Below are 26,289 nucleotides of genomic sequence, written 5' to 3' on the forward strand. Positions count from 1 at the left end.
TACTAACAATATTGAGGGGGGAAAAAAGGGATGAGGTCCTGCAAGATGAATTTAGGGAGTTAGGAAATAAATTAAGGAGTAGGACCTCAAAGGAAATAATCTCTGGATTGTTACCGGTGCCACGAGCTCGTCAGAGTAAGAATAACAGGGTAGCTAGAATGAATATGTGGCTTGAACAGTAGTCTAGGAGGGAAGGTTTTAGATTCTTGCAACATGGGGACCGGTTCTGGGGCAGATGGGACTGGTACAAACAGGACGGTCTGCATCTGAGCAGGGCCGGGACCAATGTCCTTGGGGATTTGTTTCCTAGCATGGTTGGGGAAGGTTTAAACTAATGTGGCAGGGGAAATAGGAACCAGTCCAGAGAGTCAGCGGAATAAAATGAGGATAGAAGCAAAAGATAGCAAGGTGAAAAGCAATAGTGACAGGCAGGTAAGACCGGAGCGAAAATCAAAAAGAGATGCTTATTTACATAATGGTAAAAGGGATAAGAGTGTGGCTAAATAAAGCAAGTCTGAAGGCCTTGTGTCTCAAAGCAAGAAGCATTTGTAATAAAGTGGATGAATTAAATGTGGAGATAGCTATTAATGTCTATGATATAGTTCCGATCACAGAGACATGGCTTTAGGGGGACCGTGACTGGGAGCTCAACATTCAAGGTTACTCGACATTCAGGAGGGATAGACAGAATGGAGAAGGAGGTGGAGTATCATTGTTGGTTAGGGAAGAGGTGAATGCAATAGAAAGAAAGGAGATTAGCTTGGAGGATGTAGAATCGATGTGGGTAGAGCTGCAAAACACGAAAGGGCAGAAGACACGTGGGAGTTGTGTACAGGCCACCTGACAGTAGTATTGAGGTTAGGGATGGTATTACAACGGAAGTTGGTAATGTGTGCAACAAAGGGACAGCTGTTATAATGGGTGACTTTGATCTACATTTAGATTGGGTGAACCAAATTGGTAAGGGTAAGGAGGAAGAGGTTTTCTTAGAATGTATGCGGGATTATTTTCTAAATCAGCATGTTGAGGAACTGACTAGAGAACAAGCCATTCTAGACTGGATACTGATTAACAATCTTGTTGTGAGGAACCCCTTGGGCAAGAGTGACCACAGTATGGTGGAATTCTTCATTAGAATGGAATGTGACAGAGTTGATTCAGATACAAAGGTTCTGAACTTGAAAAGGGGTAACTTTGATGCTCTGAGATGTGAATTGGCTAAAATATATTGGCAAATGGTACTTAAAGGACTAACGGTAGAAATGCAATGGCAATCATTTAAGGATAGCTTGGAGCAAGTACAACAAATGTATATCCCAGTTTGTAAAGAGAATAAATCAAGGAGGGTAGCGCATCCATGGCTAACAATAGAAATCAGAGAGAGTATCAAATCCAAAGAAGCAGCATATAAATTAGCCACAAAAAAATAATATTCCTGATGATTGGGAGAAATTCAGTTCTGCAGAGGACAAAGGGATTAATTAGGAAAGGTAAAAGGGGATATGAGAGAGAGTTGGCAGGGAACATAAAAAATAACTGTAAAAGCTTTTGTAGATACGTTAAGAGGAAGGGAGGTTAGTTAAGACAAATGTGGGTCCGTTTTGGACAGAAACAGATGAGTTAATCATGGGGAACAAGGATATGGCAGTCTGTTTGAATGACTAATTTAGTTCTGTCTTCACCAAGGAAGACGTAACTAATCAGGAAATTGTTGAAGATTGGGGATCTAATATGAGGGAGGGAATAAAGGAAATAATTGTAAGTAGAGAGATTATATTAGTAAAATTGCAGGGATTAAAGGCAGATAAATCCCCAGGGCTGGATGGTCTGCATCCAAGAGTGCTGGAGGAAGTAGCCCAGGAAATAGTGGATGCATTAGTGATAATTTTTCTAACCTCCTTAGATACTGGATTAGTTCCTGAGGATTGGAGGGTGGCCGACGTAACCCCACCTTTTAAGAAGGGAAGGAAAGAGAAACCGGGAAACCACAGATCAGTTAGCCTGACATCGGTAGTAGGGAAGGTGCTAGAATCAGTTATTAAAGATGCAATCGCAGTACATTTGGAAAGTAGTGGTATCAATGGACGGAGTCAGCATGGTTTTGTGAAGGGAAAATTACGTTTGACAAATCTTATAGAATTTTTTGAGAATGTAACCAGTAGAGTGGATAGGGGGGTATCAATGGACATGGCATATCTGGACTTTAGTAAGGCATTTGATAAGATTCTGCACAGAAGACTAACATACAACTTGAAAAGTATGGTATTAAGGTGTATAAAGAATTAGTTGATGGACGGGAAGCAAAGAGTAGGAATGAATGGGTTCTTTTCAGAATGGTAGCCAGTGACTAGTGGGGTACTGCAGGGCTCTGTGCTGGGGCCACAGTTGTTTACAATATCTATCAACGATTTAGATGTGGGAATAGGTAGCAATATCTCAAAATTTGCAGACGACACAAAGTTGGGTAGCGGGGTTAGCTGTGTAGAGGATGCTAGGAGGGTGCAGAGTGATTTGGACAAGTTAAGTTTGGACAAGACGTGACAGATGCAATATAATGTGGATAACTGCGAGGTTATCCACTTTGGAAGTAAGAACAGGAAAGAGGACTATTATCTAAAAGATAATATCTGCTTAGGAAAAGGTGAGATGCAGAGAGACTTGGTTGTTGCTATGCATCAGTCATTGAAAGTTGGTGTGCAGATGCAGCAGGCAGTGAGGAAGGCGAATGCTATGTTGCCATTCATAGCGAGAGGATTTGAGTGCAGGAGTATAGAGGTTCTGCTGCAGCTGTACAGGGCCTTGGTGAGAACAGATCTGGAGTACTGTGTGCAGTTTTGGTCTCCTTATCTGAGGAAGGACATCCTCTCCATGGAGGGGGTGCAGAGAAGGTTCACTAGACTGATACCAGGGATGGAAGGGCTTGCATATGAAGAAAGGTCGGATAGACTAGGCTTGTATTCTCTGGAATTTAGAAGATTGAGGGGGATGATCTTATAGAAACATATAAAATTCTTAATGGTTTAGACAGACTAGATGCAAGAAGGTTGTTTCCAATGCTGGGGTCACAGTTTAAGGATAAGGAGGAAAGTATTTTAGGACTGAGATGAGGAACAATTTCTCAGAGAGTGGTGGATCTGTGGAATTCTTTGCGACAAGAAGTAGTTGAGGCCAGTTTCTTGTCAATATTTAAGAGTAGGTTAGATGTGGCCCTTGTGGCTAAGGGGATCGGGGTATGGGAGAAGGCAGGAACCGGGTACTGATCAGCCATGATCATATTGATTGGTGGTGTAGGCTTGAAGGGCCAAATGGCCTACTGCATTTATTTTCTATGTTTCTATACTGTTCCCATCCATGTACCTATTCTTCTTAAGTGTTAAAATTGAGCCCACATTTACCACATCATCTGGAAGGGCATTCCACAGTGCCACCACTCTGTGAAAAATCTGTGAAAAAGTTCACCCTCGTATTCCCCCTAAACTTTTCCTCTTGTCCTCTGGTTTGTATCTCACTTACCCTCAGTATAAAAAGCCTATCAACATTTACTCTGTCTATCCCCCTCATAATTTTAAATACCTCTATCCAATCTCCCCTTATTCTTCTACACTCCAGGGAATAAAGTCCTAACTGGTTTAACCTTTCCCTGTAACTCAGTGCCTGAAGTCCAGGCAACATCCTAGTACATCTTCTCCACACTCTTTCTATTTACTGATATCTTTCCTGTACTAAGGTCACCAAAACTACACATAATACTCCAAATTTGGCCTCACCAATATTTTATACAAATTTATCGTAACATCCAAACTCCTATATTCAAACATTGATTTATGAAGGCCAATATGCCAGAAGTTTTCTTTACAACCCTGTCCACCTGTGATGCCACTTTCAGGGAATTATGTATTTGTATTCCCAGATCCCTCTGTTCTGCTGCACTCCTCAGTGCCCTACCATTTATGGTATATGTCCTTTCTTGCCTTGTCTTTCCAAAATGCAACACTTCACACTTGTCTGCATTAAATTCCACCTGCTATTTTTCCAGCTGGTCCAGATCCCTCTGCAAGCTTTGAAAACCTTCTTTGATGTCCACAACGCCTCCAATCTTAGTGTCTTCTGCAAATTTGCTGATCCAATTTACCAAATTACCATCCAGATAATCAATATAGATGTCAAACAACAATGGTCCCAACACTGATTCCTGAAGCACACCACTAGTCACGGGCCTCCAGTCTGAGAAGTCATCATCCACTACTCTCTGGTTTCTTCCATCCAGCCATTGTTGAATCCAGTTCACTGTAAATACCTAACATCTGAACCTTCCTGACTTATCTCCCATGTAAACACCATCCACAACCTTTCCTTTCTTATCTTCCCTGTTAACCTCCTCAAAAACTCTAAGATTGGTTAAATACAACTAACACGCGCATGTTGACTATCCCTGATCAGTCCATGGCTATCCAAATATTTGTACATCTTATCTCCTAGAACACCTTCCAATAATTTACCTCACTGGCCTATAATTTCCAGGGTTACTTTTGGAGCCTTTTTTGAACTACCTCCAATCCTCCTCTGGCACCACGTGCCTGGCTAAGGGCATTTTAAAACTTTCTGTGAGAGCTCCTGCAGTTTCTAAATTAGCCTCCCTCAAGGTCCAAGGGATTATCTTGTCAGCACCCTTATTTGCTTTAAGACAGCAAGCACTTCCTCTTTAATCTGTGTAGGTTCCATGACCTCACTGCTTGTCTTCTTTACTTCCTATGACTCTTGACTGTTTCCTGAGTGAAATACTGATGAAGAAAAAATCATCTCCCCCATCCCTTTTAACTTTATGCAGAGCTGACCACTACGATCTTCAAGGAGACCAATTTTGTCACTTAGTATTCGTTTTGCTCTTAATATATCTGTAAAAACCCTGTCTGCTAAAGCAACCTCATGTCTTCATTTAGCCTTCCTGATTTCTTGTATTTTTATACTCCTAAAGTGCCTCATTTGCTCCATGTTGCCTTTACTTGCTATACACCTCTCTCTTCTTCCAAACCAGATCCCCAATATGCCTCGGAAACCATGGTTTCCTGTGCAAGCTTACCTTGCCTTTAATCCTGACAGGAACGTACAAACTCTGTACAATCAAAATTTCACCTTTGAAGGTTTTCCACTTACCTTGCACATCCTTGCCCAAAAACAACTTAACTCATTCCATGCATTCTAGATCCTTTTACGTTTCATCTGAGCTCACAGGTTATCTACACTAGTCCAGCCATTCTCATCCTTTTAAAACCATCTCCCCCACCACCCCCCACCCCCCGCCTTGGGACTCTGCTCAAAATTTATTGGCCCCCTTCCCTGTGAAGCAGTCGAATTTAGTTGGTTTCCTCCTACTGGCTACATAAAAATACTTTGATTTCAGTCCATGACCCCCTTTAAATGTGCTGTGGTATATTGGGGGGTGGGGGTGGGGAAGGGTTGTATATGGCCCCCATTGAGAAAGGAACCACTTTTCCATGTCATTTCCCTCTTCTCCTTTCCCAAATGTAGATTTCTCTGAGAAGCTAATTCCCAGTTTATCTCATTCAATAAATCTCTGATGGATACTAGAAAACTAAGTTTAGTGAAAATGAGGAAATGTATAAAACTAGTATTCGATTTTTTTTTAAAAACTACTAAGGAAGTTAGTGAGCTTAACCACCATTTAAGAGTTGGCTATAAAAATGATGGATGCGCTCGGTATAATCTTAAAAAATTCTGTTAATCCGATGTATTGGGGGATGTAGATTGGAAAATGCTGGAATTTAAATAAAGTAATATCTTTCTTTTTTAAATATTTATTGATTTTAATTAAGTACAAACAGAAAAAAAGTGCAATTAAATAAATTGGTTTAAGCAATTACACAGAATAAATAAAACATTCCGTATAACTTTAACATGCATAAATTTTAAAAAAATTTTTAAAAATAATTTTAAATCTTATTAATAAAAGTAATATCAAGATAGAATAAGCATTGCTATATTAATGATGTTTGACAAATGGAGTTCTTTGACGATGTATCTAGTAGAGAAGCTGAGGGCGAGCCATTGAGTGTAATATGTTTGGAATTGTAGAAGACTTTCAACATGATTGGGCAATGTGGATTTGGGAGTAATATGCCAATGTGAATTGAGCACTTATTCATGGAACTAGGAATAAATGGGTCCGATGGCAGGCAGTTAAGAGTGGGACACAATTAGATCTATGCTTGGGGCTCCTGAGATTTTGCAATTTGTGTCAGCAATTTAACTGAGAGGATCAAATGTAGACTTTCTAAGATTACCACTTTGTTTCACATCAACAATAATGTGACAAGGATGCAAAGAGACTTAGAGGAGTTGTTGACGACATTGAGTGAGCAACAACACAGCAGATGAAATACATTGTGGAAAATGTGAGGTTAAAAAAAGTATACTTTTTAAAATGGTCCAAGATTTAGAATTATTAATATTCTTAGGGACCTGGGTGTGAAAAGTTCACAGAGAAATCTTATTCAAGATTCCTGTAATATTACACAAAATGTTCTTTTTCCTGCCATATGACAAAGAGTCGACATTAATGTTGCCCGGTGCCCCTTATAATAAGAGAGAGAGAAGCAAAAGAGAGTTCCTTCAGAGACTCTAGGTGTCTGTGGATTCGCCTATAGCATTCCTGCAGCTACCATAGCCACACCCTGTTCAATGCATTAGCGATCTGAGCTTGAGATCCAAACCTCTAATATGATCAGGAAGCCTTCTGGGCCTGAGACCCTTTGAGAGGCCTTCTTGTCCTCAGCATCCTCTCGAATTCCAGTTCCAAAACCTGTTTTCCATGAGCCATTTTTTTTTTCCTACAGCCTGTCTGCATCTTTCACCTGCAAGTTGCCTGCAGCCTGTGTGGGACATTTCAGCCACTGAGCCCCTCGCTGTTCCACCTCCTTAGCTACTATCTTGCTTCTTTTTCTCATCGAGGGCACTAAATAAAAATTTCAAATAAAGGCCATAATATCATTAGATTAGATAGAAAAACCATAACTTCTAGAAACAGCAAGTCAGTCAGCTTCTGTGGAAGGAGAAACAGTTAACTACTTCATCTTCAGAGTAGCTGATAAAATGTCTTGAACTTGAAAAATTAAGTGTTTATTTTTCAACAGATGTTGCTTGATCTGCTGAGTGTTTCCAGTGTTTTGTGTTTCATTCCTGAATCAGTCTCATGAGGATCAATATGGTAGATTCGATTTCTGGTCTTTGGAATTTATAAGAATTAGATTTGACCTTGTTGAAACTCACAAAATTTGTGGAGGGTATTGACAAGGTCAATGCAATAGGGTGTTTTCTCTGGATGAGAAGTTTAGGATCAAGGGACACCAAGGCTGAAATTGGGGGGAAAAATGTGAGATTAATCTTTGGAATTGTCCACCACAGAGGACAGTGAAGGCTCTCTTGTTATTTCCAATAGAAACAAAGATCACCAGGTTTCTGGAAATGAAAGGAATCAAAGAATTTGGAGGGTCAAGTAAATGGTGTTTGCAGAAGTTAATCCACAATTATGTTGAATAGCAGAGCAGGTTCAAAGGAGCCTTACACAAAAAGTTTTCAATTTGGTCCTGGATTTTTAGTAATGACTTAAAATACAACACTTCAATTATTTAAGTTAAATCTAATACAGGTTGTGCCTCTCTTACCTGGCGCTCTGTGGTTCAGCACGTTTAGGTCTGTTTTGGGCAACATTCGACAGTATACACGTCCATGGTCCCATAATTATTCAGTTATCACGAGCAAGTCCGCAGCAATTTAGAAAAGGCTAGCTATAGGAAATTGTATACCGTATACCCAAACTGATCCGACTGCCGACTGCTTTGCTCTCTCTCCACGGCCCCGTGTCGGTCCCCACACTGATCCCACTGCCCTGCTCTCTCTCCACGGCCCCGTGTCGGTTCCCACACTGATCCCTACATACCAATAAAAAGTTTACAAGTATACTACAGTATTCCATACAGCTTTGCTAAGTACAGATGCCTAACCTTTTATCCAGGATCGTCAGGACCGGACACCGACCGTTGTTTGGAATCTTTTGGATTTCAGAATCATTTTAAAATGGTGGTCCCTTTAATCAAATGTGATGTTTCAAAATCGGACAAAACGGGATGCAGTGTGTTAAATGAATTTAGATAAATAAAGGCCATAATATCATTAGAATTTTTTTTTTAAAATTTTAAAGTAAAACTGGCTCTGACCCTGTTCCCATGGGCTCCCTATTTTACCTTCGGCAGAAAGGTGACTCTCGGCCCGGAGACGACGGCAGCTGGCTCAGTGTGGGAGCAATGGCCATCTTCCTTGCCCATAATCCCCCCATGCAGCTGGAACCACTCTGGCGCTGGCAGAGCTGTTCCAGCTGCATGGGGGATTATGGATAACGAAGATGGCCATTGCTCCTGCATTGAGCTACTGCCGCAAGTGTCGGGAGTTAGATGGGGAGGGGCGAGTGGATAGCCGGGGGGTGGGGGAAATTAACAGTGGGGGCTAGGAGCGAGGTGGTCAGACATTTTCATTACTGAAAAAGTGCCGGTTTTTGGAGGTTGCCGATATTTAGAATCTCAGATAAAAGGTTAGGCACTTTTATCTGCCGACTTTTTTTTTTATACTGTATGATATGCACAGCGTCCACATCGCATAATCCCCAAAAACACAGCAAGTATCGTGGATGTTAAGCAGCACATACCTGTACAAACTCCTTACAGACAGCACGGGTCTTGAACCCCGGTCCCGATCACTGGCGCTGACAAGGCGTTGCTAACCATGCCACCCCACTGTATTATTTCCTGTTTTAAGCTTTGTTCTACCTTAGATATGTTTACATAGGAGGTTCCCTTAAAGGTCAATTTCTATTTTCCAGGATCTTCCATGGTCCAGCAATGGCCAGGTCCTAACCTCACTGGATTAAAGAGATACAACCTGTTATGTTTACCATTCAATGATGAGGTCATTCATTGGGCTGTCATTTCTTTCTTATTAATTTAAACTGGATTCTTAATGTGTCAGTCTTAATATGACACTGGCCAGTGAGCTGATTTTTTTCCCCCCACCAAAATATCTGTAAATTTTGAAAAAGTTTGCAATGCCCAATTAGACTCCACAAAATTTTATTACAACACCAGCAACTCTGGTTCAAATCCGGCGCTGTCTGTAAGGAGTTTGTACATTCTACCAGTTTTTGTATGGGTTTCCTCCGAGTGCTCCAGTTTCATCTCACATTCCAAAATTGTACGGGGTTCATAAGTTAATTGGTCGCGTGAGTGTATTTGGGCAACACGAGCTTGTTTGGTCAGAAGGGCCTGTAACCATGCTGAATATCTAAATAAATTAAATTAAATTAAAATGAAAGAATCCACTCTACTCCACAAGTGTCCTTGAGATGATCCTAAACTAAATAAAATGTTGGATTTCATTGCCTGAGGCCTAGTCAGTCTCACAGACTCTTAACGTTATGTTCAGTTATAAGGATTGGGGTGGTAAGCAAGTTAGGTCATGTTCATTCTGGCTCAGTATATTTGCAGTGCAGCTTCTATGTGAATACCCTTTTAATGTTAGCCTCATAATGAGCATGTCTTGTAGAGATGGTTCTTTGATGTGTGTGGGGCTGTTGTGTTGCCACATTATTGCACAATACATTATAGGTTCTTCCTGCTTTCATTCTATGCGACATTCTCCATACATCTTGATGATTAATCCAGAAAGGAACCTATTCAAGCCAAATTTTGAATAGTGGGAAATCTGCACACGAACACTTCAGCTTCCTCGAGTAAGGCTTTGCATTTTCTATAAGGCACAAGGCTTCACCAGATGATCAGTGAAACAAGTCGTATTGCTTTATCACAACTCCACTCACCCTGGTTCAGTCCTGTCTGTATTCCAGTTTCCTACCACATCTCAGGCACCTGCTGCTAGGTTAATTGATACTGAATATTTCCCATGGAATAGGTACATGGTTGGAGCATCAAAGTTTTGCTGGGAATGTAAACATATCATAAGCCCCTTTCACACTTGCAAGTGATCCCAGGAATTAATTGCCAATCGACCTTTAAAGTCTCTAGTGTGAAAGCAAAATCAGCTTGACTAAGGCATCAAACGACGTCATCTCATGCCGGGGATTGACGACCTTGGCCCTAAGTACAATCCCCAGCATCTCCAGACGCCAGCGTTGCAATTAGACAAGTGTGAAATGGGTAATTGCGTTATGGGATTGAAATTACCCAAGTTTTTGTGTGATTGCAGGAATGTGAAGACAGAAAAGATTAAAATAAAGGTATAAACTTTGCTGTGGGAAAGTTGCAGAGAAAGAGAAAATAGCAATAGCGGACAGTTTTTAATCAGCGTGGGAAAATTGGTAGCACTATAGCACACAATTTATAAAGACCATGAGGAAAAGGCAATGGTGGACCTGACTTCCCAGAATGCTGTGTGGCACAGAAACCCCTCCATGAATGCTCCGTGCATGCAGCCAGGCACACAGCCCTTTCTCTGATGTATGGAATTCTGGGAGGGCAGGTCCACCATCACTTTTTCCTATGGTATTTATAAAATGTACATGATAGCGCTACCAACTTTCCCACCCTGTTTAAAAATTGTCTGCTATTGCTATTTATTGCTAGCAATTTCCTATAGTTCCTTACAAAGGTTTATATAGGTCGACACAACAAAAGGAGCTGAAGGGCTCATACTGTGCTGTCTTTCTTTGGCTTGGCTTCGCGGACGAAGATTTATGGAGGGGGTAAAAAGTCCACGTCAGCTGCAGGCTCGTTTGTGGCTGACCAGTCCGATGCGGGACAGGCAGACACGATTGCAGCGGTTGCAAGGGAAAATTGGTTGGTTGGGGTTGGGTGTTGGGTTTTTCCTCCTTTGCCTTTTGTCAGTGAGGTGGGCTCTGCGGTCTTCTTCAAAGGAGGCTGCTGCCCGCCAAACTGTGAGGCGCCAAGATGCACGGTTTGAGGCGTTATCAGCCCACTGGCGGTGGTCAATGTGGCAGGCACCAAGAGATTTCTTTAGGCAGTCCTTGTACCTTTTCTTTGGTGCACCTCTGTCACGGTGGCCAGTGGAGAGCTCGCCATATAATACGATCTTGGGAAGGCGATGGTCCTCCATTCTGGAGACGTGACCCATCCAGCGCAGCTGGATCTTCAGCAGCGTGGACTCGATGCTGTCGACCTCTGCCATCTCGAGTACCTCGACGTTAGGGGTGTGGGCGCTCCAATGGATGTTGAGGATGGAGCGGAGACAACGCTGGTGGAAGCGTTCTAGGAGCCGTAGGTGGTGCCGGTAGAGGACCCATGATTCGGAGCCGAACAGGAGTGTGGGTATGACAACGGCTCTGTATACGCTTATCTTTGTGAGGTTTTTCAGTTGGTTGTTTTTCCAGACTCTTTTGTGTAGTCTTCCAAAGGCGCTATTTGCCTTGGCGAGTCTGTTGTCTATCTCATTGTCGATCCTTGCATCTGATGAAATGGTGCAGCCGAGATAGGTAAACTGGTTGACCGTTTTGAGTTTTGTGTGCCCGATGGAGATGCTGGTAGTCATGGTGGGGAGCTGGCTGATGGAGGACCTCAGTTTTCTTCAGGCTGACTTCCAGGCCAAACATTTTGGCAGTTTCCGCAAAGCAGGACGTCAAGCGCTGAAGAGCTGGCTCTGAATGGGCAACTAAAGCGGCATCATCTGCAAAGAGTAGTTCACGGACAAGTTTCTCTTGTGTCTTGGTGTGAGCTTGCAGGCGCCTCAGATTGAAGAGACTGCCATCCGTGCGGTACTGTGCTGTACATAAAGCTTAATTATGTTATAATTAGGCATGATTAATTTTGTTCATATATAAGATCATAATACATTGATCAGGATTTAGGGCAGGTCCACCATTGCTCGATGCATCGTGACGTCACCAGTAGAAGGTAGAACAGTCCTCACCCCGGGGATAGCTCCTTGCAAGTGTGAAAGCGTTCAGTGTCCCAGTTAGGAGTGGTCAAGTGTGAAAAGCCAAACCCCCATTCCTATCCCAGGACACTGAAGAGGGAGGGGGTGATGGGATTGTTTGAAGATGTGGACAACTTATATCATTAATTATTTTTCTTTCATTTTAATTTATGTATTTAAGTAATGGTTGTTTCTTGATGCATGCTGTCAACAAAATAAAACTCAAGTGTTCAAAAAAAGTCACTGGATGGAGATATTTATGCCTATTTGATTTAGACTCTTGAATCGTCCCTTGCTGACCTAATTATAAAGTACTCCAGCATCACAAAAAGACCTGCCTGCATTATTGAAATGCCACTTTTATTTCTTGCACTGCTCTAACTGTAAATTATTTATTGTCTCTTTTTATACTAGGATAATGTGTGCTATTGGATTATTTCTTTGGCTGCAGCCAGTAAGAATTTTGGTGCATCTGTACACTGTACTTTTGTGCACAACAAATTCTTTGTCATTATCCCCATGGAACCTAAGGCTGTCCACTATCTCCACCTCAGTATTGTTGATGCTGGCTCCTGGAAGTCTATAACCAGCTACTTGGTCCTGCTGACATTGAGGGAGAGGCTCTTATCCCTTTATCTCTCTCCTGTCTTCCTTGGTCCAAGAGCTAGCAAAAGAAAGCTCTGTTGCCAAACTCATAATCAAGTTTATGTTTAAAAGGATACAGCCGCATTTATTTGTTTCTTGGCTTAGATATAATAAAAGTTTTGGCTAATGAAAATTCTCAATTTAGTATGTCAATTTTTTTTAAAAAAAGGTTGTTTTGTAGCATTTGCGCTACGCAGATGTGAAGAAAAACGACATGCACACCAAAGCCTTGAAATTGAGACTGGTTTATTGTACTGGCCATCACGTTTATATGGACCCCAGGCGCTGATGTCAGGGGCCTGCGTCATCTGAGGGATTGGCCGGCATTCCTCTCTTCCCGCCGTGTGGGAGGTCATCTGGGACGACGGCCAGTGTCGCTCCCAGGTCAACACAGTCTCCACATTCGTCGACATCTTGTGGGCCAGTCCGCGTCTCTGTGTGCAGGCCGCTGCAGTTTTAAAGTTTTGATTGAAATTTCTCATCATAATTAACATTGTAATAGATCTAAAGAGAATAAACTCAGTTGTGGGTGTAATTGCAGCATTTCTCTATTGGCAGCTCCTCACAGTCCATGTTAGAGAGCTGGATGAACTGATCATTTGAGAGATTGAGCAGGTGAAAGACAGAACCTATAAAGAAACAGTCACACTCAAAAGGCAAGAGACAGGTAACTGGATGACTCTTAGGAGAGGGAAGGGGAACAGGCAGTCAATGCAGAGCGCCCTGTGGCTGTTCCCCATATCAATAAGTATGCTGTTTTAGATACTGTTGTTGGGGTGAGTGGTGGGGGCGGGGGGGGGGGAGAAGAGAGGAACCATCTACTAAGGACAAATTGTAGTGTCAGTTCTCTGGCACAGAGTTTGGCCCTTTGGCTCAGAAGGAAACTGGAGTGAAGAGGAGAGCAAGCTACAGTGATTGGAGGTTTGGAAAGGGATGAGGCTCTGAAGAGAGGATAGAGGGAGTTAAAAGAAAACTGAAAAGTAGGACTGGTGTAGTAATTTCTGGATTGCTGCCTGTTCCAGGTGTCTGTGGGGGCAGGAATAGGAAGTTATGGCAGATTAATGTGTGACTGAAGTGTTGGTCCAGAAGATGGGTTCAGATTCGTATATCATTTGGATCTCTTCTGGGGAAGTATGGCCTGTATAAAAAGGACCAGTTGTGGGGGTGGTGGGGGGGGGGGGGCGGGGGGAGAGGAGGAATAATGCCTTGGTGAGCAGGTTTGTTCGAGCTGTTGGGGAGGGTTTAAACTAGTTTGGCAGGGAGGTGGGAATCAGAATGAGAAGGCAGTGAATAGGGCAGAAGATGCACTGCAACAAGCTTGGGAGGAATGATAGGCAGTCAATAGGGCTAAATTACAAGCATAAGATTAAGATTTTAACGGTGTACTTTAGAAGCAAAATTGAAAAGGGTGATGAATACAGCAATGAAGGTCTTGTATTTTAATGCCCGCAGTGTAAGAAATAAGGTGGTTGATCTCGTCGTGCAGCTGGAAGTTAGCAGGTATGACTGTGTGGCTGAAAGAAGACCATGATGGGACTAAATATCCATGGAGAACAGTATCGGAAGGACAGGAAGATGGTCAGAGAAGGTGGGGTGGTTCTGCTAATAAAAAATGGAATTAAAGATTTGGAGAGAGGGTACATTGGATCAGAAGATATAAAATCTCTGTGGGTAGTTTAGTTATTTTATTTACTATAGCACATTTAAAATAACTCGCGTTGACCAAAGTGCTGTACAGATCATAAATTACATCTTAACTTAAGCAGCTATTTAAAGCCAGTATAAAACGGGTACCCGAGGTTTAGAAATGTACATACAACATCACTTCAAAACACTTACTAGTAAAATTATAACTTCAGCCTGGATTTAAGAGTTAAAGAAAGGGGCTGATTTGATGGAGGGAGGAATATTGTTCCACAGTTTGGGGGCTGCTATCGCGAAGGCGCAATTTCCCCTGAGTTTGCAATTTGAAGGCAGAACAACCAAGTGCTCTAAATTGGCCAATCTGAGGGGTTTTTGGAGTGGAGTAGGGCATTAGGAGATCAGTGATGTGGTGGGGGGGGGGGGGGGGGCAGTCCATTGATGGCTTTATAAACAAACTGGAAAATCTATCCTGAGCTGTACTGGCAATCAGTGAAGGGAGCCAAAAATAGGGGTGATAAGGTCCCTTTTCTTGGCTTCAGTCAGGAGCCTTGCTGCCACATTCTGAACCAGTTGCAGACGGGAAAATGATAACTGACTAATTCCCGTATGTAGAGAGTTAGACTAGTCTGAACAGGAGAAAATGAGGGCATGGATAACTTTCTCGAGGTCTTTCAGTGACCGGAATGATTTGATTTTGGCCATAGTGGGAGCTGGAAAAAGCTAGCTTTTACTACTGCATTGACTTGATTGTCAAACGTGAAGGAGGAATCCATTATCACACCAAAGGATTTGACGTGTGGTTTGATGAGGGTGGCTAAGATGCTACCCTTTCCTGTTGGGTCTATTACATTCTCATACTCACTATAATCCCACGCTTGCTATAAATTGCATGTTTCCCACAGCAGCTATAAATTGTGCCCATTCTCTTAATGCCACTCTTATATTCTCATACTCGCTATAATATTTCCACACTTGCTATAAATTGCCGGCGCATCTTTCCCATAGCTGCTATTAATTGTGTGCGTTCTTTCAATGCCGCTATTATATTCCCACACTCACTATAAATTGTCAGCATGTCTTTCCCATGGCCGCTCTTAATTGTGCGTGTACTTTCAATGCTGCTATTATAATCCCATGCTCACTATAAATTGCTGGTTCGACTTTTCCAAGGCCGCTATTAATTGTGCACGTTCTTTCAACGTAAAAATATTCTCATATAGTGCGAACATACATATAACATGTGTGGGGGGCGGGGAGAGTAACCTGGTTTATAAAGTATGCATATAATACAAGCATTATATGCATAAAAATACGGTAATTGGGTGCACTTGGTTGCCCTGAGAGGACGGTGGGAAGCTTTGTCATTGAGTCATTATAGAACCTATTTCTGTTTCACCCTGTCCTTCTACCATATGTTGTTGGCAACAGAAATGACTACTTAATATTTTAGCTGATCTCTCTTCTAACACTTTGCATAATCTCATCTCCTCCCAAATTTTTCTTTCCAACACCTAATTAAAACCAAGTATAACTGGTTTGAATCGTCATTCTATCTCAAATCTGTGATGTACTTCCTCATTGTTGTAATCTATAGCCTTCTGAGATTTCTGCAGTCCACTTCTGACCAAATGCCAAACTTCATTTTTAATCTACTCCAGGTTTTGACTTCAGTCTCTAGCTGCCCAAGGTCAGGCTTGCTCAAACTAAGGTTTATAATTTCATCAAATTTATCTCCCTTTTATTTCTCCTTTTTAAGATTGTCCTTAAAACCTAAAATTTTGGTCTCCTCCCATAACATCTTATGTGACAAGATTTAAAAAAAATGTTTTATCAAGTTGCCATCACAAACCTATTTTTCAGCCTTAAACTTTCATCATTTATTTAAGAGCATCACTGTAATTGATTCCATTTGTAGGCTCTATAAATGATAAAGAATTGATCCTGCTGGGACTAACAGCAGAAATCTTCTGGGTTATGATTTTTTTTGGTTGATTGTTTCCAGTGGAAGGTCCATCAGTAACAACTAGACAAAGTGCAAGTTGATTGCAATAAATTTAAGTGAGAGGTCTGAAAGAAAATTCATAATTAATGACCCATGCTTGGAAATGTCAGCTGTATTGTTGGTGGAGAGTTCTTTTAGACAAGATATGGAATTGCATTGCATAGTGTGGCTTCTATGATTGTTTGCCACTGCTCACTATACTGAAGATTTTAATAACCTAGTGGGATGCAGTGTGCGATGATGATGCTCTAACCCACACATGTCAAACTCTGGCCCGATATAATTATATTTGGCCCGCAAGATCATTTCAAAGATGTATTAGAGGTGGCCCGCTGGCCGCCGCGCCAGTATGGCGCATGCACAGTAATATAACAAATCCCAGAATGCATTGGCGTCAGCCCGCTAATCGCCCCCACCTCCTGTTTATGTTGCAGGGTCTCACCGTGGACTCTGGGTTTGGGGCCTGGCCGGTGTCAGGGGAAGCCAAGGCCGCTTCCCAGCGCCTGGAACCGGAGGCCTCGGGCCTGACCTCGCCAGGACCATTGCCCACTCCCCCTCCCTGCCGCAGGCCGACCTGCGACTCACGGTGACGGGGCCGCTGATCCGCCGAGATGCCGCCCTGCAGCGAGAGCCGATGTCCCCGCACTGTCGTTGTCCAACCCGATCGCCCGCAAACCCCGCCCTCCCGCACACAGGCCTGAGTAAGGATTATGAACTTTAATCTCAGGATAAAACGATCTTCCAATAGTTTCATGTCACAGTGATAAATATATTCCTGGTTAAAAATGGTCCTGCACCTGGATACAAGCTTATTAGGCATAAAACTTGAAAAGTGTGTAAATCAAAGGATATCTGTACCAATGGAAAAAGGGCATGGCAAATAACCCTGCTAGAGTTCATGCCCACAATCAGTCACCCATTTGATTGTTTCAGGAATCATGCTATTCTCCCACATTCTCAATAGCCCTCAGATTTTACTATTCGACAGCACACTAGCAACATTTGACAAATCCTCTATAGAGAAATATTATTTATTGAATATTTTATTTCTCATTTGTTAATGCTTCTGGAAAGAGTTTATCCAAAACTATTATTAAACATTTATTTTAATCAGAAAAAGTTTAACATTACATATGTTGAAAGAAGAGAAAACATGCAGATGTTGTTGAAAATTTTCAATAAATATTTAGTTCAGCCCTCGACTTAGTCCAAGTTTTTAATTTTGGCCCTCCGTGAATTTGAGTTTGACATCCCTGGTCTATTGCCTCAACCATGGTAATGAGTGCAGGCTATTGGACTTGGGAATCAGAATTCAAACAACCCTATTTAACTTTGACCTGAACATTTATGTGAATATTTTCTGCTGAAGTCGCTGAGCATTAAATGATCATTAGGAACCATAATTTCTCAAGGGTATCTAGTACTGCTGTAACTTCATACCCGCCAAATTATTTTTAACCTCTGGGCTCAGTTTTGCAGGCAGAAGTAACAACCAGTTTGTTGAGAGCAAACAGAAGAGATCTGTGATAATTTGTGTCTAGATATTGTTTATGATGCAAGGAGAAAATGCCATGCAATCTTTTGGATCAACCAAGCTGTGCAGAAAAAGCTGAGTTTTATCGTGACAGGCTGTAAAATGACCGTTTAGATTTTGCATATTGCTGGTGTACTGCAGTGAAATGTTCACCTCAATAATGTGTTCAAATGCAGTGAACCCAGCATTCTTGATTCAATATTAAGAATACCACTAAACTAAGTAGACCATAAGCCCTTGTTTTACAAAACAGCCAAAGTTCCAGTGATCATCCAGAGAATTATACAATTTTAGAAAAATTAATTTTCTTTTCCCCATTACTTGACCTATTGTTCATCATTTTTACTTGACCTCAATGACTACCAAATTTGAAAATAACCCAGAAAAAAGGAAGAAAACTTCTTTAATGCTACTATCATAACTGTTTCCACCACTGTCTTGGCACCCATTTCAGGCACCACCCCTGGGTAAATGAAAACTTGCCCTGTACATCTCATTTAAATTTTCCCCTTCACTTTAAATGCACGACCAATAGTACTTGACATTTTTACCATGAGTAGAAGATTGACTGCCTACCATGTCTAAAAGCCTTTTCACATTGGCAAACTGCTAAATCGGCATGTGAAGAAAGACCAATGCCGGGATATGGAGGCTCTTCATAACAGAAAAATCATGTGAATTCTGTGTATATTTAAAAATTTTTTTTAGCTCTTTCCATTCCCTGCCTCTAAGAACCTCACACGCATGCAAGAACGCCATCAGCGCATCACCCGTTCACATTGGAGCGGATTCTAAACAGATCAGCAATGGTGCACCCTCTCTTGGCGGTTAATTCCGGGTCGATTTTGAGCCCCCATACAGGGTTGGGAGCGTTCACACTGGTACGTGAACCGGTAAATTGCCGGTTAATTACTGGGTTCAAGTGCCAATGTGAAAGGGGCTTATGGCTCTCATAATTTTTGCAAATTTCTATCCAGCCTATCCTTAACTTCAGGCAGCAAGTTTGTCCAATTTCTCCTTGTAGCTTATATCCTCTAATTGAGGCAGCCTGTTGGTAAATCTCTTCCATAGCTTTTCCAAAGCCTCCACATCCTTCCTATAATCAAGCAACCAGAATTATATATAGTGTTCCAAGTGTGGCCTAAACAAAGTTTTGCATAGCCTCAACATAACTTTCTTGCTCTTGCCTTCACCAGGCAAGGCATTAATTATGACTGTGCATACATCTTCTTTACCATTCTATCCACATTTGGGATCTATGGGCTTGGAGATCCAGATCCCTGTCAACATCAATGTTGTTAAGGGTCCTGCTATTGACTCTATAATTTATAATTATTTGTTTTTTCCTCTGGGCTGCATACAGTTGATGGCAGGATTCTTCTGTTTCCTAGACAGTTATACAATTATGTATGAGGTATGATAAATATCCTGAATATATATCGTATCTTTAGCATCACCTTTAGATTGTTGCTTTTGGACCAAACTCCATTTTGTTCTCTTGCATTTTTGAGATTCTGTTTCAATTAGCACAGATCAGAGTATGATAAGAATACATTGAAGGGCAGTCACTTTTCATTCCCTAGTTTTCAGATCTCTTTAAGAAACAAGTTGCAACTCTATGCTGAGTCCAGTTGTGAGCGTGTCCATATTTTATTCTGTGCATAACTTCAAATATTTTAACTACCATTGCAGAATTCTGTCATTTTAACGGATTGGCTTTCATCCTTCATTGATCTTCAGGCAAAAAAATTACATGATAGCTACATTACTAAATGAGTGCTTAAATTTGCACAAACATGTTACAATGAAAGAGAAGAACAGAAATTGGATAATTAAAAATAGATACATTGGAGATATTTAAAAGGTTGATGGTACTGAAAGTATCAAGGTCACTATGCAGATTTGATAGATCTTTGCTTACTGATATAATGGACTTAAGCTTTGCATAACTTAAATCCTCCTTGGTTGTGGATGTTTTGGAGAATTATACTGTATATTTTTAAAATCTGGGAGCAGAGGTAATTATGGCCCAAGCATGGTGATGTGAGGGGCAAGCTCGTTCCTCATGACCCTAATTGAGTTTTTCGAGAAAGTAGCAAAACAAATTGATGAAGATAGAGGAATGCATATGGTGTACATGGATTTCAGTAAGGTGTTAAGGTTTCCCATGGTGGAACATCCAGAAAGTCAGAAGACATGGGAACCAAGAAAATTTGGATGTGTGCATTTAGAATCTGCTTGCGCACAGAAGGCAGAGGGTAATAGTAGATAGAGTTTATTCTGCCTGGAGGTCAATGACAAGGTGTTTTGCAGGAATCTGCTCTTTATGATAGTTATAAATGTATGAGTAAGTGGAGAGGTGGGATGGTAAGTTTCCAGATGACACAAAGGTTTGAAATGTCGTGAATAGTGTGGGGGTTGCTGCGTTACAACATTGTGAAGGACTCCATACACTCCTCAAGTTAAACTGTTCTCCCTTCTGCCATCTGGTAGGACGTACTGCAGTACATGGACCTTTACGTCCAGATTGGGCAAGAGCTTTTTCTTCCAGACCATCAGACTCCTGAGCTCCCAAAACATTTGGGGATTCGGTACTGTGGATTGTTACTGAATGAGTCTTAATATCTTAAGTGTGTTGAACTTCTATTCTAACCTATATTTATAAAAATATGCTCTGTGGTCCTGGAGAAACGCTCTCTTCTTTACCATACGAGCATGGTATGAACAACAAATAAAGGTGACTTGACAAGATTCTGTGTTGGGCAGAGAAGTGATAGATGGAGCTCAATATTGAAAAAATTGAAGTGATACCTTTTGGAAGATTAAACTTGAAGATGGGGAATACAAGGTTAATGATAGGATTCTTAGTGGTGTGAATGAATGGAGGGGTCTTGAGGTCAAAGTTCGTAGACCCCTCAGAGTTGTGCAAATTGAGTTAGGGAACAGAGTTCAAGTTGCAAGGGAATGTTGCAGCTCGATAAAACTGATTAGACCACATTAGAGTATTATCTTCAGTTTTAGCTGGTCATTGTTGGAAGGATGAGAAAGCTTTAGGGAGGGAGCAGAGATTTACTTGGGTTTATCTGGATTAGAGAATGTTTTTTTGAGAAAGTTGATCCATAAACCAACCAATTTCCAGTGATCTCAACTACACTTCTTCCCACCCTGCCTCCTGCAAGCATTCTATTCTTTTCTCTCAATTTCTCCCTCTCTACAGTATCTGCTCCCAGAATGAGGCCTTCAATTCCAGGATATCTGAAATGTCGTCCCCCTTCAGAACACATGATCCCCTCTACTGCCATTAATTCAGCTCTCACCTGCATCTCCTCTATTTGCTGCACACCTGTACTGGTCCATTCCCCTCATCCTTGCCTATCTGCCCACCAACCTCTACATCCAATATGCTATTCTCTGCAATTTCTGCCACCTCTAGTTTGATCCCACTATTAGACCCCTCCTCTCTACTTTCTGTAACTATCACTCTCTCTGTGAGTCCCTCATCCACCCTGTCACTGTAAGAAGTGCTGCATTTGCACTTTTACCTCCTTCTTCGCTGCTATTCAAAGCCCCAAACAATCCTTCCAAATGAAGCAACACTTCATTTGTGAAAATCTACGAATCATTTACTGCATCCGGTCCTCCTAATGCGGCCTCCTCTACATCAGGGAGGCTGGATACAGACCGGTTTCATTCAGCTTGTTTGCTCTGTCTGATGCAACAGGAATGACCTTCCAGTGGCCAACTATTTTAATTACACATACCATTGCCACACTGACATGCATGTCCATGCCTCATGCACTGTCAAATTGAGGCCACCTGCAAATTAGAGGAACAGTGCTTTGTATTCTGTCTCAGCCATCTCTAACCAGATGTTATCAATTTGAACCTCCAATTTTCATGAACCATCCTCAGTCTTGCTCTTTCCCTACCCCTGTCTCCTTTCATCTAGCTACCCACCCTTTGCCTTCCCCACCAATCACTTCTCAGCTTCTTTATTTTCTACCCCCTCACCTGTATCCCCCATTACCTCTTCTCTGTTTGCCTGTGCTTCTGACTTCCTCCTTTCTTCCTCTCCTTCCCCACCCCGCACCTTTTCATTTAGCTCTTTATCTGTTTTCCAACATTCCCCTCAAAGGAATCAGGCCTATGGATACTGCATGACCTGAATTTCTCCAGCACTTTTGTGTTTTGGGGAAAGGTTGAAGTTAGGATTCTTCTCTGAAATGACAGTGTATGAGAGGTGGCTTTAATAGAGGTTATGAGGGGCATAGATAGAATGGGCACCCAGCATCTTTTCCAAGAGTGGCAATGGCCAATACCAGAGGATACCAGTTTAAGATGAATGGAGGAAATTTTAGGGGAGATAGCCATCAGAATTTACTGGCTTACTTTGAGTTTTTCTTGCACCGTTTTTATTTTGTGAGGTGGTTTATATAAATGTTTGCATTGCGATGCTGCCACAAAAACAAGGTGATGTTTAAATCTTCATAATTTTTACGGTAAGACACTGTTTAGGTCCACGCGTCCATGCCACCCACTTTACACCCAATTAGCCTACATCTCCAGTATATTTCGAACAGTGGGAGGTAACTGGAGCCCCCAGGAAAAACCCATGCAGGCATGGGAGAACGTACGAACTCCTTACACACAGCGTGGGATTCAAACCTCGGACCCAATTGCTGGTGCTATAAAGGCGTTGCGCTGACCGCTAAGCCAATCAGGCAGAATGTATTGTTCATGAAAATAAACTCTGATCCTGAGGATGTAAGAAATATGGTAGGTAATGAGGGAAGGAAGGGTTAGATCGATAGTGAAGTATGTTTATACTGTATAGGTAGGCACAGCATCATGGGCTGAAAGAATGTTCAACCACACTGCTTGTGATGCTCTGCAGGTATCATTTATATCGTTTAAAAAGGTTAATTTGTGGCCACTGACATGACGAAATAACCATACAAGGTGTTTGATGTTTGAAATTTTTGATGGTAAATATTAAAACAGAACAAACTTGTTAACAACTGAAGGCTTTTCTGCATGCTTAATCATGCCTCGTAAGTAATTATCTACCAGTCCAGCCAAGAGTAGCATTTAATATTTTTTTCTAGCGGTCGTCCTCCTGAACAGACGAGAAGTGTAGTTTCCCAGATGATGATTCCATGGCCATAAGTGAAAGTTGTCATTGCTTTTTTGAATTTGCATTAGCGCTGTTGCCACGGTTTCCGTCCTCTGAAATACAACACCAACATGTCTCCAAGAGAACATTTTACTACAATCTAAATGTGCTATTATTTCATTCTTACGATATATTGCAATTTCTGTTTTGACATTGCAACTTTCAACCTTTTGGTCACATTATAAACATATTTGAAATGAATCAATAAAAGTAATAAATATATTTTAAAATGTTAGTTGTAACTTTGTCCTGGTATCCATTATTTTTGGATGTAATAAATATATATTTCATACTTTAAAAGCCCATACTGTTCCCAACACAAAATGTTGTTTCTGTGGCATTTATTTACTATTAATGGAATATTTTAAATTACTTTTAAGAGTTTTGCTTTATCTAATTTAGTCTTTTATTGAGTATATTTTCAGCCCAGTACCAATTAACAAATGCAATTGCATTTGCAGTTATGCCATATTAATGCTGTAAACTTAACCACGTCACGGATAAAACTTCCTATAATTATGCAATAAGAAATTCAGCCTTATTTTATCTCTGCGATTTTGATATTATTTATTTTTGCAATAGATAAAATAAAGTTGACATATCACATCATTAACAGAATTTATTTTGCATGATGCGTAATGCTTCCCTTGGGTATTTGCAGTACTTTACTAAAGGCTATCAAATGTTATTTTAGATCTTGAACTGAGCTACTTCAACTTTGCAGAATTAATGACCTTAAACAGATGTGCTTGAAACTATTTCTTACACTATCTCAGACAATATTATTTTTACTGGGCATTTCTACTTCCTTCAATTATTCATTATATTAACAAATATGATATGAATGAGATACATTTAGCTCTTGCCATTTTGATTATTATGCTCCACAATGATGGCTATTTCACTTCTGTGGTGTAAACTTTAACTTACAGGTAGTAGTCCTCTGGGTTCAAGTCCTGCCTCAGAAACTCGCATACATAGTTGAGGCTAGCAATCCTGTTGTGTGTCAGCAAAATGACATCATTCATATAATATTTAAACTGTGGACCCATCCAGATGGAAGAGTCTTTACAATATGTTCTGAAAAACTGATCACACGGGATCACTTCCCTGGTCTGACATTGTAACTCTGGTATCGCCAAAGGATTAGCATTTTCATCTTTTCTATTATTTACACGCCACGTCTCATCCACGCTGTCTACTCTGAGGACTGAAGCTATTGATTTCTGGCCTTGTCCCATCACAGTCTCTCTTCTCTACCCAATAGCCTGGTGTATATTTGGACTCTTCTCAGCCTTTGATCCTTACCATTGATGCCATCACTAAGATTGCTATTTTATGTTTACTTCCACAAATTTTGTCCCTGCCTTAACTTGTGTCACTGCTCCCTCTCTGTGGTTTCTCTCACTGGCTCTTGACTTCATGATATTAGACATCTCCCTTATGCACTCTCAGCCTTGATGAAGGGCTTTGGCCAGAGCAATGGCAATTCTTTTTCTCCTACTGATGCTGCTCAGCCTGTTGAATTCCTCCTGCAGATTGTGTTTTGCTAATGGATGAAACTCATCCATGGCTTAACAATTCCAGTATACTCCCGACAATCCATCTTTGTTTTACTCTCTAAAAATTTGAGGTAATCTGATCTGTACAGTGCCACATTCCATCATCCATCACATTTATTGACTGAAACTGGATTCTGCTGATGCAGCACCTGGCTCTTAAAGTATGTTCTTATTTTGTATCCTGCCATAATTCATCCTTTCCTTTCTTTTTCCTAAAAAAAATTCTATTCTCCAAATTAAATAATAAAAAATGTTTTCATTCACCCTAATTCAAGATTTGTATGTATATATCTACTTTTAACTACAATTAACAAGTCAGAAATAATACGTACTAAAGCACCAGATAAAAGCAACTTAAGGTGTGACTCATATGTTGTAAAACATTTACAAAGGTGTTCCCCAGTATTATATTCATAAAAATGAATAGTTGTGCTCTGATAATCTGTAATTCAACACCAAAGGACTTTATAAAATATATTGACTAATGCAATTACAAAGAAGGTCAGCCAGTGGTTATTATTTGTGAGGTGTCTGAGGCGGTTTGCTACATCATCAAAGTCTCTCATAAACTTCTACAGGAGACCATTCTGGCTGGTTGCATCACTGCCTGGTATGGAGGCGACAACTCTCAGGACAAGAATAAACTCCAGAGGGTTGTTAACTCAGCCTCACATCACAGGCACCAGAATTAACTCCATCGAGAACATCTACATGAGTGGTGTCTTAAAAATGCGGCCTCTTGAAAAATACAAGAGCCTTAAGATGAGCACAAGGTTTCTTCCCCGCTGCCATCAGATTCCTGAATTATCACTGAACCAAAGACACGGCCTCGCTTTTCGTGCTCTATAGTTATTATTTTGTTTTATTTCTACAGTAATGTCGTAAGATGGTTGTAATATGTATGTTTGCACGACGATGTTGCCACAAAACACTGAATTTCATGACTTGTTCATGAGAATAAATTCTGGAAAGGCAAGATGGGCTTATCATCCTTGCTTTACCTGAGGTTCAATCTCAATTGGTAATGGTACATATTATACCTATCATACTTTAAGTCATGCAAAAGATGTACTTTTTGTTGTTTAATGCAGAGCTAATTTTCATGTTAAGATATTATAAACTTAGCACTGAGATTTATTGCAGAAATGATCACAGATCTTAAAACTATTGTTCAAAAGAAATTATAAAAAGTAGTATTTTGTACCCTGTGGGATGTGGAAATTAGAATTCTATGTTGAGGCACATAGAATTCATATCCACACTGTTCTGATCAGGAATGGTTGATGCTTTTCCTTTAGGTTTTGCAGTTAGATCGTTGCTCAGAATTAGATTGCCTTCTTACCAAGCTATAGTTGATTGTGAAAGTCAAATGATTTAATTGATAAAGAGGTACTTCAGAAAGAGAAATAAGTGTAGGCATTTTGCTTACATATCTGGCTCCTCTGATAAAATCATGTTTTATCTTTTACCTCTACACTTTCATGTACTAACCCCCACGTGCCTTGAAGCCCATAATAATCCAATCTTTTGATCACTCTCTTGAATATACTTGGTGTCTGAGCTTCGCCAACCTTCTTGGTTGGAATATTCTAAAGAATTATGACCTTCAGGTAGCTAGGATCTTTACCAATATGTGTGCCCTTTAGGCTGTCGCTCAAGCCAAATAAATGAGAAGTGCACATTCAAAGACAGGTAAACTGCATAAGGTTGATGTCCAGTCCACATGTTGGTTTACTGATCATGGGTCAGTGAGATGTCTCTGCAGAAAAAGGTA

At 40.9% G+C, this 26,289-nt stretch overlaps 1 protein-coding gene across 11 annotated transcripts in view; it reads left to right on the forward strand.

Moving 5' to 3' along the window:
* Positions 1-26,289, forward strand: part of ankrd12 (ankyrin repeat domain 12) — a 266,417-nt gene that overhangs the window by 106,000 nt on the left and 134,128 nt on the right. For 2 of the 11 annotated variants that reach the window (XM_069922371.1, XM_069922372.1), the window contains exon 2: positions 13,159-13,267. The exons of 7 other annotated variants lie outside the window; for them this stretch is intronic. The gene's annotated coding sequence lies outside the window, so the exon portion shown is untranslated. 2 more of the 11 variants (XM_069922373.1, XM_069922374.1) reach the window with 2 other exon arrangements.

This window comes from Narcine bancroftii, chromosome 2 (assembly GCF_036971445.1).
Source record: "Narcine bancroftii isolate sNarBan1 chromosome 2, sNarBan1.hap1, whole genome shotgun sequence".
In the NCBI taxonomy this organism is placed as follows: Eukaryota; Metazoa; Chordata; class Chondrichthyes; order Torpediniformes; family Narcinidae; genus Narcine; species Narcine bancroftii.